Genomic DNA, 18,125 nt, shown 5'->3' with positions numbered 1-18,125 from the left:
GGAGCACAGCATATAAGCAGGCCACCCACGAGGTACCTGGAGTCTTATTAAAGGAGCTAAGGTCACACTTGCTCATTGTACACAGTACTCAGTTTCATCTTTTATTATGAGTGTACCAATCAGATACTTATTAGAGGAGTTATGTCAAGATGGGTGAAGGGAAGTGGTTACTGGAGTGCTTTAGATTAATAACTTAGATTCAGAAACTCAATCCAAACTGGTCAAATTGACAGACAATATCATGCTAAAAGGAACTTTTGAAAGTGAGGAGGCAGCCCAGGAACTCCAGAATGAGTTGGACAAAATGTGTGGATCAGCAATTAACAATGCAAATAGAATGCTGAACTATGCAGCCAAAATAGTAGAGTACAATTCTGAACATGTTCTACTTAAATCGTAAAGAGTAGGGTTTCTCAACTTTTTTATTTCTGAATCCCCCTCCCGTGTTAGAAAAATTTCCCGGACCCCGTAACACGAGTTTTTTCCTGTATAAAAATTAGTTATACAATTAAGCATACATATGGTTTTTTTTGTTTTACTTAATGTGAAACTTATTGCTGGTGCTGAGCAACATTCTCAATTCCAAAGTTGGAAACACTCAATGGGCAGCATCTGTGGGGAGAAAGGCGGAGTTAACGTCAGGTCGATGATCTTTCATAAGAATTTGCCATTGGCCTGAAACGTTAACTCCCTTTCTCTCTCGACTTGCTGAGTGTTTTCCAACATTTTCTGATTTTAATTTCACATTTCAACATCCACAGTATTTTGCTGTCTTGTATATGGGATCTTAACAGCATAATAATCTCTTCCCTCCTCTCCCCAAGAAAATTTATACATGGGAACTTTACAGCTGGAAATCAAAAAATCAACACCTATATTGTGGAAGGGGAATAAAGTTAAAAAAACTAAGACCTGCGAATCTCATGCATTAAGAGTGAGTCATTCATGTTGGTTTAAACATGTAACCTACGGTAGGTGCCACTGATGATTAAGCACTGCTTCATGTATCGAGAAAGGCTGCAATCTGCCTCACTCGATGATGATAAATCTAACGCCCACAATTTCCCTGAATCCTTTCTAACCACTCGTTCCCTGCCACGAGCAAAGCCCAATCGTCTGAGGATCAAAAGACAATGAGAAATAGGAGCAGGAGTAGGCATAAGGCCCCTCGAGCCTGCTCCACCATTCAATAAGATCATGGCTGATCTGACCTTGGCCTCAACTCCACATCCCTGCCTGTTTCCCATAACCATTGACTCCCTTATCATTCAAAAATCTGTTTATCTCCAACTTAAATATATTCAATGACCCAGCTTCTACAACTCTCTGGGTAGAGAATTCCAAAGATTCTGGACCCTCTGAGAGAAGATATTCCTCCTCATTTCCGTTTTAAATGGATGACCCCTTATTCTGAAACTATGCCAACTAGGTCTAGATTCCCCCACGAGAGGAAACATCCTCTCTGCGTCTATCCTATCAAGCAACCTCAGAATCTTGTACGTTTCAATAAGATCACCTCTCATTCTTCTAAACTCCAAGGAGTATTGGCTCAACCTGCTCAACCTTTCTTCATATGATAACCCCTTCATCTCAGGAATCAACCTCGTGAACCTTCTCTGAACTGCCTCCAATGCAAATATATCCCACGTTAAATAAGGAGACCAAAACTGTACGCAGTACTCCAGGTGGGGTCTCATCAACACCTGTACAGTTGTAGCAGGACTTCCCTGCTTTTATACTCCATCCCCTTTGGAATAAAGGCCAACATTCCATTTGTCTTCCTAATTACTTGCTGAATCTGCATGCTAGCCTTTTGTGTTTCATGTACAAGGAACCCCAGGTCCCTCTGTACCTCAGCTTTTTGTAAACTCTTCCCATTTAAATAATAATTAGCTTTTTTTATTTTTCCTACCAAAGTGGATAACCTCACATTTTCCCACATTATACTCCATCTGCCAAATTTTTGCCCAGTCACTTAGCCTATCTATATCCCTTGTATAAAAGCAAAATACTGCGCATGCTGGAATCTAAAATAAAAACAGAATGCTGGAAATCTCAACGGGTCAGACAGCATCTGTGGAGAGCAAAACGAGAGAGAGCAGGTGAGAGAGAGAGAGAAAGAGAAGGCGAGAGAGAGAGAGAGAGAGAGAAAGAGAGAAGGCGACAGAGAGAGAGAGAGCGAAAAGGCGAGAAAGAGAGAGAGAGAGAGAGCGAGAGAGAGAGAAAACGAGAGAGAGCAGGTGAGAGAGAGAAGGCGAGAGAGAGAGAGAGAAGGCGAGATTCGATAAGGTGCCACCCAAAAGGTTACTGCAGAAGATAAAGGTACGTGGAGTCAGAGGAAATTTATTAGCATGGATAGAGAATTGGCTGGCTAACAGAAAGCAGAGAGTCGGGATAAATGGGTCTTTTTCGGGTTGGAAATCGGTGGTTAGTGGTGTGCCACAGGGATCAGTGTTGGGACCACAACTGTTTACAATATACATAGATGACCTGGAAGAGGGGACAGAGTGTGGACAGAGATGACACAAAGATTAGTGGGAAAGCGGGTTGTGTAGAGGACACAGAGAGGCTGCAAAGAGATTTAGATAGGTTAAGCGAATGGGCTAAGGTTTGGCAGATGGAATACAATGTCGGAAAGTGTGAGGTCATCCACCTTGGAAAAAAAACAGTAAAAGGGAATATTATTTGAATGGGGAGAAATTACAACATGCTGCGGTGCAGAGGGACCTGGGGGTCCTTGTGCATGAAACTCTTTTGAGTTTACCTGCAAAAACATAAACATTAAAACCATGCCACCCGACCTGGGTGACACAGCAGACATTTTCAAGGCCCCCCTTTTTTTTTTGTTTTTTTTTGGTTCTTTTGGGGCGCTAAAATCAAATTTTTCCAGTGCCCCCTATAAAAGGGGAGGGGGACACTAAAAGCACCGGCAATGAAAACAAATTAAACTTTAAAACGTAAAATCAAATTAAAATTTGGTTGCCGGGCGTGATGATGCACTCCAGTCCCTCCGGTGCCCACCTCTCGCGGAAGGCCGCGAGCGTACCGGTGGACACCGCGTGCTCCACCTCCAAGGACACCCTGGACCGGATGTAAGAGCGGAAGAGAGGCAGGCGGTCAGGTTGAACGACCCCCTCGACCGCCCGCTGCCTGGACCGGCTGATGGCACCCTTGGCCGTGCCCAGGAGCAGTCCTACGAGGAGGCCCTCGGACCTACCCGCTCCCCTCCGCACAGGGTGCCCAAAGATCAGGAGAGTGGGACTGAAGTGCAGCCAGAATTTCAGGAGCAGCCCCTTCAAATAATGGAACAGGGGCTGCAACCTTGTGCACTCAATAAAAACATGGAACACGGACTCCTCCAGACCGCAGAAATTGCAGGCGGCCTGGGAGTCCGTGAACCGGCTTAAAAATTTGTTGCACGGCACTGCTCCGTGCACCACCCTCCAGGCCAAGTCCCCGATGAATAGTGGGAGGACCCCTGCGTAGAGTGCCCTCCATCGGGGACCCCCGCCTCCTCCGGACGGCAAGATGGTACGCCATGGCGTGTCCAGACGGCCGGCGAGGATGGCAAAGTTGAGGGTGTGCAGGAGCAGCCCGTACAGGAAACCCCTCCGCGCGGAACTGAAAGGCACGGAGGGGATTTCCCCGAGGCGGCTCAAGTTGTGAGGCGCCGGCCCCCGAGGGAGGTTCCGGGGTTTGGCGCCGATGAGGAATTCCGTCCGGACGGGGGTCAGTTCGGACGGGATCTCCCCACGTGCTTGAGCCTCCTCGATGCACCTAACGGAGTCAGGGCCCAGAGCTGTTTTTAGCGACTCGATGGCATCGGCCGCGTGGCGGACGTTGGCAGAATTTAGGCGCCGCGCCAGCGTGTCTGGCGCCATCCAGCCCACTCCTCCGCCATCGAGCAGGTCCCTGACCCTGGTCACCTCACCAGCCACAGCCCTCTCTTCCGACCGCCACATAAAACCTCGGCCGTGGAGGTACGGATTCCCGAGCAGCGGTTCCTGCAGGACGGCCGCCACTCCAGCCGGCGGAGAGCTGCGCTTGGTGGAGACTTTGTTCCAGACCCTGATGAGTTCCCTGTAAAAGACAGGCAGCTCCCGGAGGGCGGTCCTGGCACCCCCCAAGTTCACAAACAGGAGCTGCGTGTCATAATTGAGGTCGCGCTGCTGGCGGAAGAAATACCTCGCCAGAGCACACCACCTAGGAGGGGGCTCGACGTAAAGGTATCTCTGCAGGGTCTGAAGACGGAAAGTCGCGAGCTGGGCGCTGACGCACACCAACGACTGACCGCCCTCCTCAAGCGGGAGACTCAAGACCGCAGCAGAGACCCAGTGCTTCCTGTTGTTCCAGAAGAAGTCCACCAGCTTCTTCTGTATCTTGGCGACAAACGCAGGGGGAGGGGTCAAAGTGACCAGCCGGTACCACAGCATTGCGGCCACCAGCTGGTTTATGACTAGCGCTCGACCCCTGTAGGACAGCACTCGGAGCAGTCCTGTCCAGCGCCCTAGGCGAGCGGCGACCTTGGCCTCCAGCTCCTGCCAGTTCGCCGGCCAGGCTCCCTCGTCGGGGCTAAGGTAGACTCCCAGATAGAGGAGATGGGTCGTGCTCCAGGCAAAAGGCCTGAGCTCCTCCAGCAGGGAGTCCACCCGCCACTGACCCACCAGGAGTCCGGAACATTTCTCCCAGTTGATCCTGGCGGAGGACGCGGCCGAGTAAATCTCCTGGCACTCACGCATCCTCCGCAGGTCAGCGGGATCCTCTACCACGAGGAGCACGTCATCGGCGTAAGCCGAGAGGACGACCTCCACGCCCGGCCCTTGCAGAGCCAGTCCCGTCAACCTCGTCCGCAAGAGGCGCAGGAAAGGCTCCACGCAAACGGCGTATAACTGGCCGGACATGGGGCATCCCTGGCGCACCCCTCTCCTAAAGCGAAGGGGCGCCGTCAAGGACCCGCTAACCTTAATCAGACACTCCGCGGCGGCGTACAAAAGTCGGATCCGGGCGACGAAATGCGTCCCAAACCCGAAAGCGCGCAGAGTTCCGAGCAGATAGTCGTGATCCACCCTGTCGAACGCCTTCTCTTGGTCGAGGGATAGGAAGGCGACCGACAGACCAGCCTCCTGGGAACAATGGATGAGGTCCCGGACCAGATGGATGTTATCGTGGATTGTCCGGCCCGGGACCGTGTAGGACTGGTCGGGGTGGATCATGTGGTCCAGCACGGCACCAAGGCGAGCAGACATCGCCCTGGCGAAGATTTTGTAGTCCGTGCTGAGGAGGGAGACCGGGCGCCAGTTCTTAAGGAGGCGGAGATCGCCCTTCTTAGGCAGCAGGACGATGACTGCCCTGCGCCAAGAGAGGGGCATCTCCCCGGTCGCCAGACTTTCCCCCAGGACCCGCGCGTAGTCACTCCCCAGGACGTCCCAGAACGCCCTGTGGAACTCCACGGTCAGCCCGTCCAGCCCCGGGGATTTTCCCCTCGAGAGCCGGGCGAGGGCACCGGTCAGCTCCGCCAGGCTTAGCGGAGCTTCCAGATTTTCGGTGCCCTCCGGGCTGACCTTCGGCAGGTCCTCCCACAAAACTCTACGCGCTTCGTCGCTGGACGGATCCGGAGAGAACAGAGCCCCGTAATATTCACGGGCCCTGTTGTTGACGCCCTCCGGATCCGAGACGAGAGAGCCGTCGTCGGCCAGCAGCGTCAAGAGCTGCTTACGGACACTCTGCCTTTTTTCCAGCGAGTAGAAGAAGGGGGAGCCGCGGTCCAGATCCCGCAGGAACCGGATCCGCGACCTCACAAACGCGCCTCGGGACCCGACGAGCTGCAGGTCCTTCAGCGCGGCCTTCTTCGCTTCGTACACCGTCCGCAGGGCCGGGTCCTGGACGACTTGACCGAGACGGGCTTCCAGGTCGAGCACCTCTTTTTCTAGGCACCCGACTCTGGCCGCCCGCCTCTTGGTCGACCCCCTCGCGTACTCTTGACAGAAGACGCGGACGTGATCCTTGCCCACGTCCCACCATAGCCTCAAGGAGGGGAAGCCCCCCTGCTTCCTTCTCCAGTCGGACCAGAATCGACGGAACGAGTCCTGGAACCGCACGTCCTCCAGCAGCCGGTTGTTAAAGTGCCAGTACGCGGACCCCGTCCTCGCGCGGAGCGAAGCGAGCTCCGCCCACACCAGGTGGTGGTCCGAACACGGCACCGGCCGCATGGAGGCCGCCGGGACGCAGGAAACGTACGCCCAAGACACGTAAAGGCGGTCGACCCTGGACCATCCTACTCCAGGCCTCACCCAAGTAAAGGCGCTGGAGTCGGGGTGGAGATTTCGCCAGACGTCCACCAAGTCGAAGGACCCGACCAGGTCCCTCAACTTCTCCATCGCCGTCATGCACTGCGGGGCACCGGAGCGGTCCCTCGCCTCGAGGGTGCAGTTAAAATCCCCCCCGAGGACAATGCAGTCGCCGACGTCGACGGAGCCAAGAAGAGCGGACACCTCTTCAAAGAAGCGCGTTTGCTGCGGGCCGGGCTGAGGGGCGTACACGTTCACGAGATGGAGCGGCACGTCCCCCAGGTGAACCGTTACGTGCAGCAAGCGGCCTGGCACGGGCTCCTCGACCCCCAAGATCTCCGGCTGAAAATGCGGGCCCAGCAAGATGGCCACCCCACCAGAAATGGCGGTGAGGTGGCTCATGCGGACCTCTCCTTGCCATACCAGGAGCCACGTGGCTTCGTCTTCCGGAACGGTGTGGGTTTCTTGCAGGAAGCACACCGCATATTTCCCCTCCCGCAGGAGCGAAAAATTGTCAAATCTACGGCGTGCCCCTCTGCCGCCGTTGATGTTGAGGCTGGCTATGGTTATCTTCATGGCAAAAGCATAGTGCAACCTCTACCTTAACCTATTGTGGGGGAGGGAGCGGAGTCTTTTGTTGAACTCAGCTCCCTCCGCAGCCCAGCGAGGAGTCCCTCGAGCTCGCACAGCTCAAAGTGTTGCGCCTTTGTCAAGGGCCCGCCCGCGGCCAAGGTTTTGACGGCGGCGCGGACGGACCCCTTGATCAGCTCTGGCTCGGACCATTTTTCCAGGGCCAGTCGGGTTTGGTTGCAGCGACCCCGGCTCTGGGCCAAAAAGTCCCGGAGTTCCTTTGCAGGAATGAGGATGGTCTCGGCGGCGGCCGCGAGCAGGTCCACCGCCTCGCTGGCGGTGGTCTCTAGGTCTTCACCCGCGTCCCCCACCGAGTCCCCGTCCTCCTCCGGGAGGTGGCCGCCAGCAGCCGGCCCATCGACCGCACAAGGTACGGCAAATGACCCGGCCGCTCCAACCGGCCCTGGCTCTGCCCCGATCCCACCCCCAGGATCGTCGGCAGAGGAGTCCCCACTGGGCTCTTTTAAAAATGGTGCTGGGTCGGGAAATGACAGCGGAAGGGGTTCCCCCTCCGCCCCAGGAACCGGGGAACAAGGAGATACCCGGCCATAGGAAATCCCCAGGCTCTCCAAGTGCTCCAGCTCCACAGCAAGAGGCGAGGGTGGGTGTTCCTCCCCCTCCCCGCTGCCACCCCCCGGCCCAGCATCTACAGTTTCATTAAAATCAATAATTTGTGTTTCTGCCGGGTCGAGCGACTCCTCCTTGTGCATGAATCCCAAAAAGTTAGTTTGCAGGTGCAGCAGGTAATCAGGAAGGCGAATGGAATGTTGGCCTTCATTGCGAGAGGGATGGAGTACAAAAGCAGGGAGGTCCTGCTGCAACTGTACAGGGTATTGATGAGGCCGTACCTGGAGTACTGTGTGCAGTTTTGGTCACCTTACTTAAGGAAGGATATACTAGCCTTGGAGGGGGTACAGAGACGATTCACTAGGCTGATTCCGGAGATGAGGGGGTTACCTTATGAGGATAGATTGAGTAGACTGGGTCTTTACTCGTTGGAGTTCAGAAGGATGAGGAGTGATCTTATAGAAACATTCAAAATAATGAAAGGGATAGACAAGATAGAGGCAGAGAGGTTGTTCCCACTAGTCGGGGAGACTAGAACTAGGGGGCACAGCCACAAAATACGGGGGAGCCAATTTAAAACCGAATTGAGAAGGAATTTCTTCTCCCAGAGGGTTGTGAATTTGTGGAATTCTCTGCCCAAGGAAGCAGTTGAGGCTAGCTCATTGAATGTATTCAAATCACAGATAGATAGATTTTTAACCAATAAGGGAATTAAGGGTTACGGGGAGCGGGCGGGTAAGTGGAGCTGAGTCCACGTCCAGATCAGCCATGATCTTGTTGAATGGTGGATCAGGCTCGAGGGGCTAGATGGCCTACTCCTGTTCCTAATTCTTATGTTCTTATGATTCTACATCGATCTTCTGAGCCAGTATCATTTCTCACTGATGCACTGATCTCATCCTTTATTAACAGAGCTACTCCACCTCCTTTCCCTTTCTGCCTATCCTTCCAAAATGGGAAATTGTTATATATATAAACCTGTATATATCTTGTGTAACCACCAGAGGGCTAATCCCCTGGAGTCCCAAGGGATCTCACAATCCCTTGGGAGCACAGGTACTTAAAGAGGCATCACAGCCTGGAGAGGCACTCTTGAGACTTATAATAAAAGACTAAGGTCACACTTTACTTTGAGCTCATTGTATCCAGTCAGACTTTTTATTCATACATAACAACTGGTGACGAGATACAGATGATGAACCCAATGATGCAGAAAACAGTGGGCATCCTGGAGAAATTCTCGGAGGGAGATGATTGGGAAACCTTTGCGGAGCAACTCGACCGATACTTCATGGCCAACGAGCTGGAAGGAGAAGCGAACGATGCCAAACAAACGACGATTCTCCTCACCATCTGTGGGGCACCAACGTATGGCCTCATGAAAAATCTGCTTGCTCCAGTGAAACTCACAGAGGAATCATATGATGATTGTGCACACTGATCTGGGAGCATCTAAACCCGAAGGAAAGCGTTCTGATGGCGAGGTACCGGTTCTACACCTATAAAAGGTCTGAAGGCAAGGAACTAGTGAGTTATGTCGCCGAGCTAAGGCGCCTTGCAGGACATTGCGAATTTGAAGGACATTTGGGGCACATGCTCAGAGACTTTTTCTTACTTGGCATTGGCCATGAAGTAATACTTCGCAAACTTTTGACTGTAGAGACCCCAACCTTGAGTAAAGCCATAGCGATAGCCCAGGCGTTCATTGCCACCAGTGACAATACTAAGCAAATCTCTCAGCACACGAGTGCTGCTACAAGTACTGTGAACAAAGTAATGTTGTTTTCAAATCACAACGTACAGGGCAGGTCACACATACCTACAGCTGCACGTCCGCAGATGTCTCAGAGTCCACCATCAAGGGTGATGAATGCTAGGCCATTAACACCTTGTTGGTGCTGCGGGGGTGATCATAGTTTCCATTCATGCCGCTTCAAAGGGTACGTTTGCAAGTGATGTGGAACAATGGGTCATCTCCAACGTATATGCCGGTGAGCTGCAAACCCTGTTAATCCTGCAAACCACCATGTTGCAGAGGAGGACAGATCCACGGCGGATCACGACGAACCAGAGCCTCAGACCGAGGAGGCAGAGGTATATGGGGTGCACACATTTACCACAAAGTATCCCCCGATTAGGCTGAAGGTTGAATTAAATGGACTCCCGGTGTCAGTGGAGCTGGACACGGGCGCGAGCCAGTTCATTATGAGCAAAAAGACTTTCGATAAATTGTGGTGCAGCAAGGCCTCAAGGCCAGTCTTGACTCCCATTTGCATGAAACTGAGAACTTACACAAAGGAACTGATTCCCATAATCGGCAGTGCTTTTGTAAAGTTCTCCTATGATGGAGCAGTGCACAAGCTACCACTCTGGGTGGTACCGGGCGATGGTCCCACGCTGCTCAGCAGAAGCTGACTTGGAAAGATACGCTGGAACTAGTACGACATCTGAGCGCTCTCGTCCGCTGACGACACTTCGTGTGCCCAGGTCTTAAACAAGTTCCGTTCGCTGTTCGAACCAGGCATCGGGAAGTTCCAAGGAGCAAAAGTGTAGATCCACCTAATTCCGCGGGCTTGACCCATCCATCACAAGGCGAGAGCAGTACAGTACATGATGAGAGAAAGGGTAGAGATCGAGCTAGACTGGCTGCAATGAGAGGGCAGCATTTCGCCGATCGAATTCAACGAGTGGGCCAGTCCTCAAGGGAGATGGCACCGTCAGAATCTGTGGTGATTACAAAGTAACTATCAATCGTTTCTCCCTGCAGGTTCAATACCCACTACCAAACAAAGGCTGATGACCATTTTGCTATGCTGGCGGGAGGAAAGATGTTCACGAAGCTGGACTTGACCTCGGCCGACATGACACAGGAGCTGGAAGAATCATCGAAGGGCCTCATCTGCATCAACACGCACAAAGGTCTCTTCATTTACAACAGATGCCCATTTGGAACTCGATCAGCCACAGCAATATTCTTGAGAAAAATGGAAAGCCTACTGAAGTCAGTCCCACACACGGTGGTCTTCCAGGACGACATCTTGGTTACTGGTCGGGACACAGTCGAGCATCTGCAGAACCTGGAGAAGGTTCTTAGTCGACTCAACCGTGTGGGGCTCAGGTTAAAGCGCGCGTTTTTCTGGCACCTGAAGTGGAGTTCCTGGGGAGAAGAATCACGGTGGACGGCATCAGGCCCACCAATTCGAAGACGGAGGCAATCGAGAACACACCGAGGCCACAGAATGTAATGGAGCTGCAGTCGTTTCTAGGACTCCTGAACTACTTTGGTAACTTGCTACCGGGTCTCAGCACACTGTTAGAACCACTGCACGCCTTACTGCGTAAAGGAGACGAATGGGTATGGGGCAAAAGCCAAGAAAATGTCTTTGTAAAAGCTAGAAAATTGTTATGCTCAAACAAATTGCTTGTGTTGTATGATCCATGTAAACGTTTGGTACTAGCATGTGATGGGTTGTCGTACAGCGTCGGGTGTGTATTGCAACAAGCGAATGAATCTGGGAAATTGCAACCGGTTGCTTATGCATCCAGAAGTCTGTCTAAGGCTGAGAGAGCCTACAGCATGATTGAAAAAGAAGCGTTAGCGTGTGTTTATGGGGTAAAGAAAATGCATTAATATCTGTTTGGGCTCAAATTTGAATTGGAAACTGACCATAAGCCACTGATGTCCTTTTTTTCCGAAAGTAAGGGGATAAATACGAATGCATCGGCCCACATCCAGAGATGGGCGCTTACGTTGTCCGCTTACAACTACGCCATCCGCCACAGGCTAGGCACTGAAAACTGCCGATGCTCTCAGTAGGCTGCCATTGCCCACCACGGGGGTGAAAATGGCACAGCCCACAGATTTAGTCATGGTTATGGAAGCATTCGAGAGTGAGCAATCACCCGTCACAGCCCGACAGATTAGAACCTTGATGAGCCAGGACCCCTTACTGTCCCTAGTAATAAATTGTGTGCTTCACGGGACCTGGTCCAGTGCCCAGTGGAAATTCAGGAAGAGATAAAGCCGTACCCGCGGCGCAAAGATGAAATGTCTATACAGGCAGACTGCCTTCTGTGGGGTGCTCGGCTAGTGGTCCCCAAGAAGGGCAGAGACACCATCATCAGTGACCTCCACAGTACTCACCCAGGCATCGTAATGATGAAAGCGATAACCAGATCCCACGTGTGATGGCCTGGTATCGATGCGGACTTAGAGTCCTGCGTGCACAAATGTAACATGTGCTCTCAGTTAAGTAATGCACCCAGGGAGGCGCCACTAAGTTTATGGTCTTGGTCCTCCAAACCGTGGTCCAGGGTCCATGTCGACTATGCAGGCCCGTTTTTGGATCAAATGTTCCTCGTGGTCGTAGATGCGTACTCCAAATGGATTGAATGTGAGATAATGGCGGCAAGCACGTCCGCTGCCACCATTGAAAGCCTACGGGCCATGTTTGCCACGCACGGACTGCCTGATGTCCTTGTGAGCGACAACGGGCCATGTTTCACCAGTGCCGAGTCAAAGAGCTCATGACCCGTAATGGGATCAAACATGTTACATCTGCCCCATTATAACCAGCATCCAATGGTCAGGCAGAGAGAGCAGTGCAATCTATCAAGCAGGGCTTGAAGAGGGTAACTGAAGGGTCACTGCAGACTCGCCTATCCTGAGACCCCACTCGTTCACTGGGATTCCATCTGCTGAACTGCTCATGAAAAGAGTACTTAAGACAAGGTTCTCGTTAGTTCACCCTGATCTACATGAACAGGTAGAGAGCAAGCGGCTTCAACAAAGTACATATCATGATAGCGCAAATGTGTCACGCAAAATTGAAATCAATGATCCTCTATTTGGTCCCAAGGTCCCAAGTGGCTTCCCACTACTATTGTGGCCAAAGAGGGGAGCAGGGTGTTTCGGGTCAAACTTTCAAATGGACTCATTCACCGGAAACACTTGGACCAAATCAAACTCAGATTCACGGACTATCCTTAGCAACCCACTTTGGACCCGACCTTCTATGACCCCTCCAACATACACACCAGTGGCAACCGACACCGTGGTTGGCCACGAAGCAGAACCCATCACCCGCAGCAGCCCAGCAGGACTCACCACACCAGGCAGCCCAGCAAGGCCAGCTGCACAGCAGCCCAGCGAGGGCCCAAACAACGATTCACCAAAACCAGCATTTGCACCGAGACAATCAACCAGGGAAAGAAAGGCCCCAGATCGACTCACCTTGTAAAAATGTTGACTTTGGGGGGGGGGGGGGGGAAGTATTGTTATATATGTAAACCTGTATATATCTTGTGTAGCCACCAGAGGGCTCATCCCCTGGAGTCCCAAGGGATCCCATAATCCCTTGGGAGCAGAGGTACTTAATGAGGCCTCACCAGCTGGAGAAGCACTCTGGAGTCCTGCAATAAAAGACTAAAGTCACACTTTACTTTGAGCTCACAGTATCCAGTCAGATTCTTTATTTATACATAACAGAAATATCCCTGCATATTCAGTTCCAAGCCTTGGTCACCTTGCAACCACGTCACTGTAACGGCTATCAGGTCATACCCATTTATTTCTATTTGTGCCGTCAACTCTATCTTGTTATGAATGCTGCATGCATTCAGATAAAGAGTTTTTAATTTTGTCTTTATACCATTTTTCTCTACTCTGATTCTAATTGCTGGTGCACTCTTACGTTTATATGCTCTGTCCTTTCCTGTCACACTCTGGTTATCATTACCCCTGTCAACACCCTGCACTATTGCCTTCTCCTTTCTTTTAACTTTTAAATTTCCGCTCACCTAAACCCTCCCCCACTATTTAGATCAAAGCATCAGATACCAGGCACCAAGGAGCATGGCGTCCTTCCCTGAACATAAGCATCATGTCGAATAGCTTCACTCAAGCCCTGCTGAGGCTTGCCTCGCTTGCCTTACTTGTTCCTTCAAGGGCTACTGCCCGGTTCCGGCGCCGCTAACATGATGCTGCATGGTGCATACAAGCCACAAAAGCGGACAAACATCAGAGGCGCTGCTGCTGTTTCATTTAGCACTATGCATGCGCGGCCAGGCTGAGGAGATGGAGACCGAAAGAAGTAAAAAAAATCAGATGAACAGTTGGATTTTACCAGTGGTGGCACCGGTGGTGGAGGACAAATTGCTGTTTAGATGGTGAAGCTGGCAGTGTGCAGGTATGGTACAGTGTATTTATGATTATTTTTGGGCGGTCACCCGACGAGGCCACGGACCCCCTGTTGAGAACCCTTGGTATTGAGCAGCAGGGAAGACAAGCCTTGGAAACGGTGCTGAGAAAGTGAAGCAAGACTGATCCTTGCGTCAGAGGAATGAGTTCTGAGGAAAAGCTGGACAAACATGCTTTATTGATGAGTACAATATAGTAAAACCTTGAAACCAGTAGAATTCAAATGTAGGATAGTTTTAGGACTATTTGGCTAATTTTAAAATCTCAACCTACAGATAACTGTAGTGGATGTTACATATATGGATTTTCAGACGGTGTTTGTTTAGGTATCCCACAAGAGACTTGCTGCTACAAAGGGGATTGTTATGAAAATTCAAGCACATAGGAACATAAGAAATAGGAGCAGGAGTATGTCATTTGTCCCTCAAGTTTGCTCTGCCATTCAATAAGATCATGGCTGATCTTCTACCTCAACTCCACTTTCCTGCACTATGCCCATATCCCTTGATTCCCTTAATATCCAAAAATCTATTGATCGGTCTTGAACATACTCAACAACTGAGCCTCCACAGCCCTCTGAGGTCGAGAATTCCAAAGATTCGCCTCCCTCTGAGTGAAGAAATTCCTCCTTATCTCAATCCTAAATGGCCTACCCCTTATTCTGAGACTATGACCCCTGGTTCGAGACTCCCCAGCCAGAGGAAACATCCTCCCTACATCGACTCTGTAAGCTAGGGGGCAGAAAGCAAAGAGTGGAGGGTAAATGGGTCTTTTTTAGACTGGCAAGATGTGTTAGTGTGTGCTGCAGGGGATCTTTGCTTGGACCTCTTTTGTTTACCATTTATATAAATAATTTACACATGAGTACAAGAGGAATGATATCAAAGCTTGCTGATGATACCAATTTAGCACCGGTTTAGCGTTAGCGCCAGAGGACGCAACTTTCATCAAATGAAAGTTCACAATGGGTGTTAACACTAACTCTGGCGTTGCACGACAAAATTTGCATGCCGGAGCCGAAAGTTCCAACCATAAATAAAATCGGCTGTTCTGCACATGCGCAAATTTTTCTTTCCCCCCGCGTTTCCGGTCTGCTGTCTGATCGCAAACACTAATGCAGGGTGTGGCCGCGCGCATGCGCAGTACACCCAGGGCTGAATCAGCCATTTTACTTTTTGATTTTCACGATGGTCGAGGAGCAGCATGTGAGGAGATTCAGCCCAGAGGCAAACTAGGCTCTAGAGGGGGCAGTGGAGCGTAGACGGCCTGAATTAAACAGGAGGGGTGGATCTAGACTCTCCCCACCAGTATTTTAAAAGTTCTCTAGGAAAATAGCAGAGGAGGTCTCTGCCTCCTACACAGTGGAAGGACTGCATTAAAGGGTCTTTAGAGTGAGTACAATTTTTATTGATGCACTCCTTCATTACTGAAATTATAAATCTGACACATTATTTGTTCCCTTGCTGTTGGTGCCTCAGCACTTTGTGGGTTGTCTCCAAAAATGCATGACACATAGGTAGGCTTAGTGTGGCACCCTATTTGCCATGAATGATCTTTACACATGATTAAAATTGCTTTCTGAGATCTCAAAAGATGTTTCTGCACTTCCATATCCTCCTGATGAACCACGTGCAACTTCCAAGGCCATTAAACAGAGGACTCTATCACATTCACACAGTATGGTATAAGTGCTTTGGTGGCTATCTGTGTGTGCCACAAGAGCAGATGGACCCTCTGGTAACCATTCCTATTTTCACCTTTGCAGGCAAAGAAGTCACATAACTGCCAGGAGCAGCGGTGGACAGGCGGCAGTGCACCTCGAACCCTGCCACTCACCGATCTGGAGGAGCAAGTGTCAGGTTTCATTGGTGTCTCAGGGAGGGCAACTGCCCGTGGGGGTGCTGATCCCCTCTTGGATACTGATGGTAAGACCTGCACACACTCTGGACTGAGATGGGGCAATGTGATACAGTGTCTGTGGTCTAGGGTTGGGGCAATGTCATGCAGTGTCCGTGGACTAGGGGTGGGGCAATGTCTGTGGACTAGGGTTGGGGCAATGTGATACAGTGTCTGTGGTCTAGGGTTGGGGCAATGTCATGCAGTGTCCGTGGACTAGGGGTGGGGCAATGTCTGTGGACTAGGGTTGGGGCAATGTGATGCAGTGTCTGTGGACTAGGGTTGGGCCAATATCATGCAGTATCGCTGGACTACATATAATAGAGTAGCGGCGGTCCTTCAAATGAGCCTGTGCTATGTGACCTTCCTTATGTCACCCTGCCCCCTCCCCTACTGCTAGCCACTTGTCTGTTGCTTTCTACTTCCAGATGGCCAGTCGCAGGCGCCAAATCTCTCACAGCAATCCTCCACCTCAGGCCATCATGTGGGGGAGGAGGAGGAGGAGGAATTTGAGGAAGCCTATTCGGCAGGGGGGTTGGGGCAGATACACCCGACACCTCTTTTGCAAACGACAAACACCACATTCGAGGATGATTAAACATTTCCGGGCTTTGAGATCTCTGAGGCTCCTGGGACTAGTGGTATGCAGCAATGCAGTTCTGGGGTTGAATCCCGTATGCCGTCTCTCCGGAGGGTGAAGCGGCAAAGTCGGTCTGGTGACAGACAGGCAGTCGTGGAACTGGACATAGAAACATAGAAACATAGAAAATAGGTGCAAGAGTAGGCCATTCGGCCCTTCTAGCCTGCACCGCCATTCAATGAGTTCATGGCTGAACATTCAACTTCAGTACCCCATTCCTGCTTTCTCGCCATACCCCTTGATCCCACTAGTAGTAAGGACCTCATCTAACTCCTTTTTGAATATATTTAGTGAATTGGCCTCAACAACTTTCTGTGGTAGAGAATTCCACAGGTTCACCACTCTCTGGGTGAAGAAGTTCCTCCGCATCTCGGTCCTAAATGGCTTACCCCTTATCCTTAGACTGTGACCTCTGGTTCTGGACTTCTCCAACATTGGGAACATTCTTCCTGCATCTAACCTGTCTAACCCCGTCAGAATTTTAAATGTTTCTATGAGGTCCCCTCTCATTCTTCTGAACTCCAGTGAATACAAGCCCAGTTGATCCAGTCTTTCTTGATAGGTCAGTCCCGCCATCCCGGGAATCAGTCTGGTGAACCTTCGCTGCACTCCCTCAATAGCAAGAATGTCCTTCCTCAGGTTAGGAGACCAAAACTGTACACAATACTCCAGGTGTGGCCTCACCAATGCCCTGTACAACTGTAGCAACACCTCCCTGCCCCTGTACTCAAATCCCCTTGCTATGAAGGCCAACATGCCATTTGCTTTCTTAACCGCCTGCTGCATCTGCATGCCAACCTTCAATGACTGATGTACCATGACACCCAGGTCTCTTTGCACCTCCCCTTTTCCTAATCTGTCACCATTCAGATAATAGTCTGTCTCTCTGTTTTTACCACCAAAGTGGATAACCTCACATTTATCCACATTATACTTCATCTGCCATGCATTTGCCCACTCACCTAACCTATCCAAGTCGCTCTGCAGCCTCACAGCATCCTCCTCGCAGCTCACACTGCCACCCAACTTAGTGTCATCCGCAAATTTGGAGATACTACATTTAATCCCCTCATCTAAATCATTAATGTACAGTGTAAACAGCTGGGGCCCCAGCACAGAACCTTGCGGTACCCCACTAGTCACTGCCTGCCATTCTGAAAAGTACCCATTTACTCCTACTCTTTGCTTCCTGTCTGACAACCAGTTCTCAATCCATGTCAGTACACTACCCCCAATCCCATGTGCTCTAACTTTGCACATCAATCTCTTGTGTGGGACCTTGTCGAACGCCTTCTGAAAGTCCAAATATACCACATCAACTGGTTCTCCCTTATCCACTCTACTGGAAACATCCTCAAAAAATTCCAGAAGATTTGTCAAGCATGATTTCCCTTTCACAAATCCATGCTGACTTGGACCTATCATGTCACCTCTTTCCAAATGCACTGCTATGACATCCTTAATAATTGATTCCATCATTTTACCCACTACCGATGTCAGGCTGACCGGTCTATAATTCCCTGTTTTCTCTCTCCCTCCTTTTTTAAAAAGTGGGGTTACATTGGCTACCCTCCACTCCATAGGAACTGATCCAGAGTCAATGGAATGTTGGAAAATGACTGTCAACGCATCCACTATTTCCAAGGCCACCTCCTTAAGTACTCTGGGATGCAGTCCATCAGGCCCTGGGGATTTATCGGCCTTCAATCCCATCAATTTCCCCAACACAATTTCCCGGCTAATAAGGATTTCCCTCAGTTCCTCCTCCTTACTAGACCCCCCGACTCCTTTTATAACCGGAAGGTTGTTCGTGTCCTCCTTCGTGAATACCGAACCAAAGTACTTGTTCAATTGGTCCGCCATTTCTTTGTTCCCCGTTATGACTTCCCCTGATTCTGACTGCAGG

Source organism: Pristiophorus japonicus, chromosome 11 (assembly GCF_044704955.1).
Source record: "Pristiophorus japonicus isolate sPriJap1 chromosome 11, sPriJap1.hap1, whole genome shotgun sequence".
In the NCBI taxonomy this organism is placed as follows: domain Eukaryota; kingdom Metazoa; phylum Chordata; class Chondrichthyes; family Pristiophoridae; genus Pristiophorus; species Pristiophorus japonicus.
Note: the sequence above shows the minus strand (reverse complement) of the source record.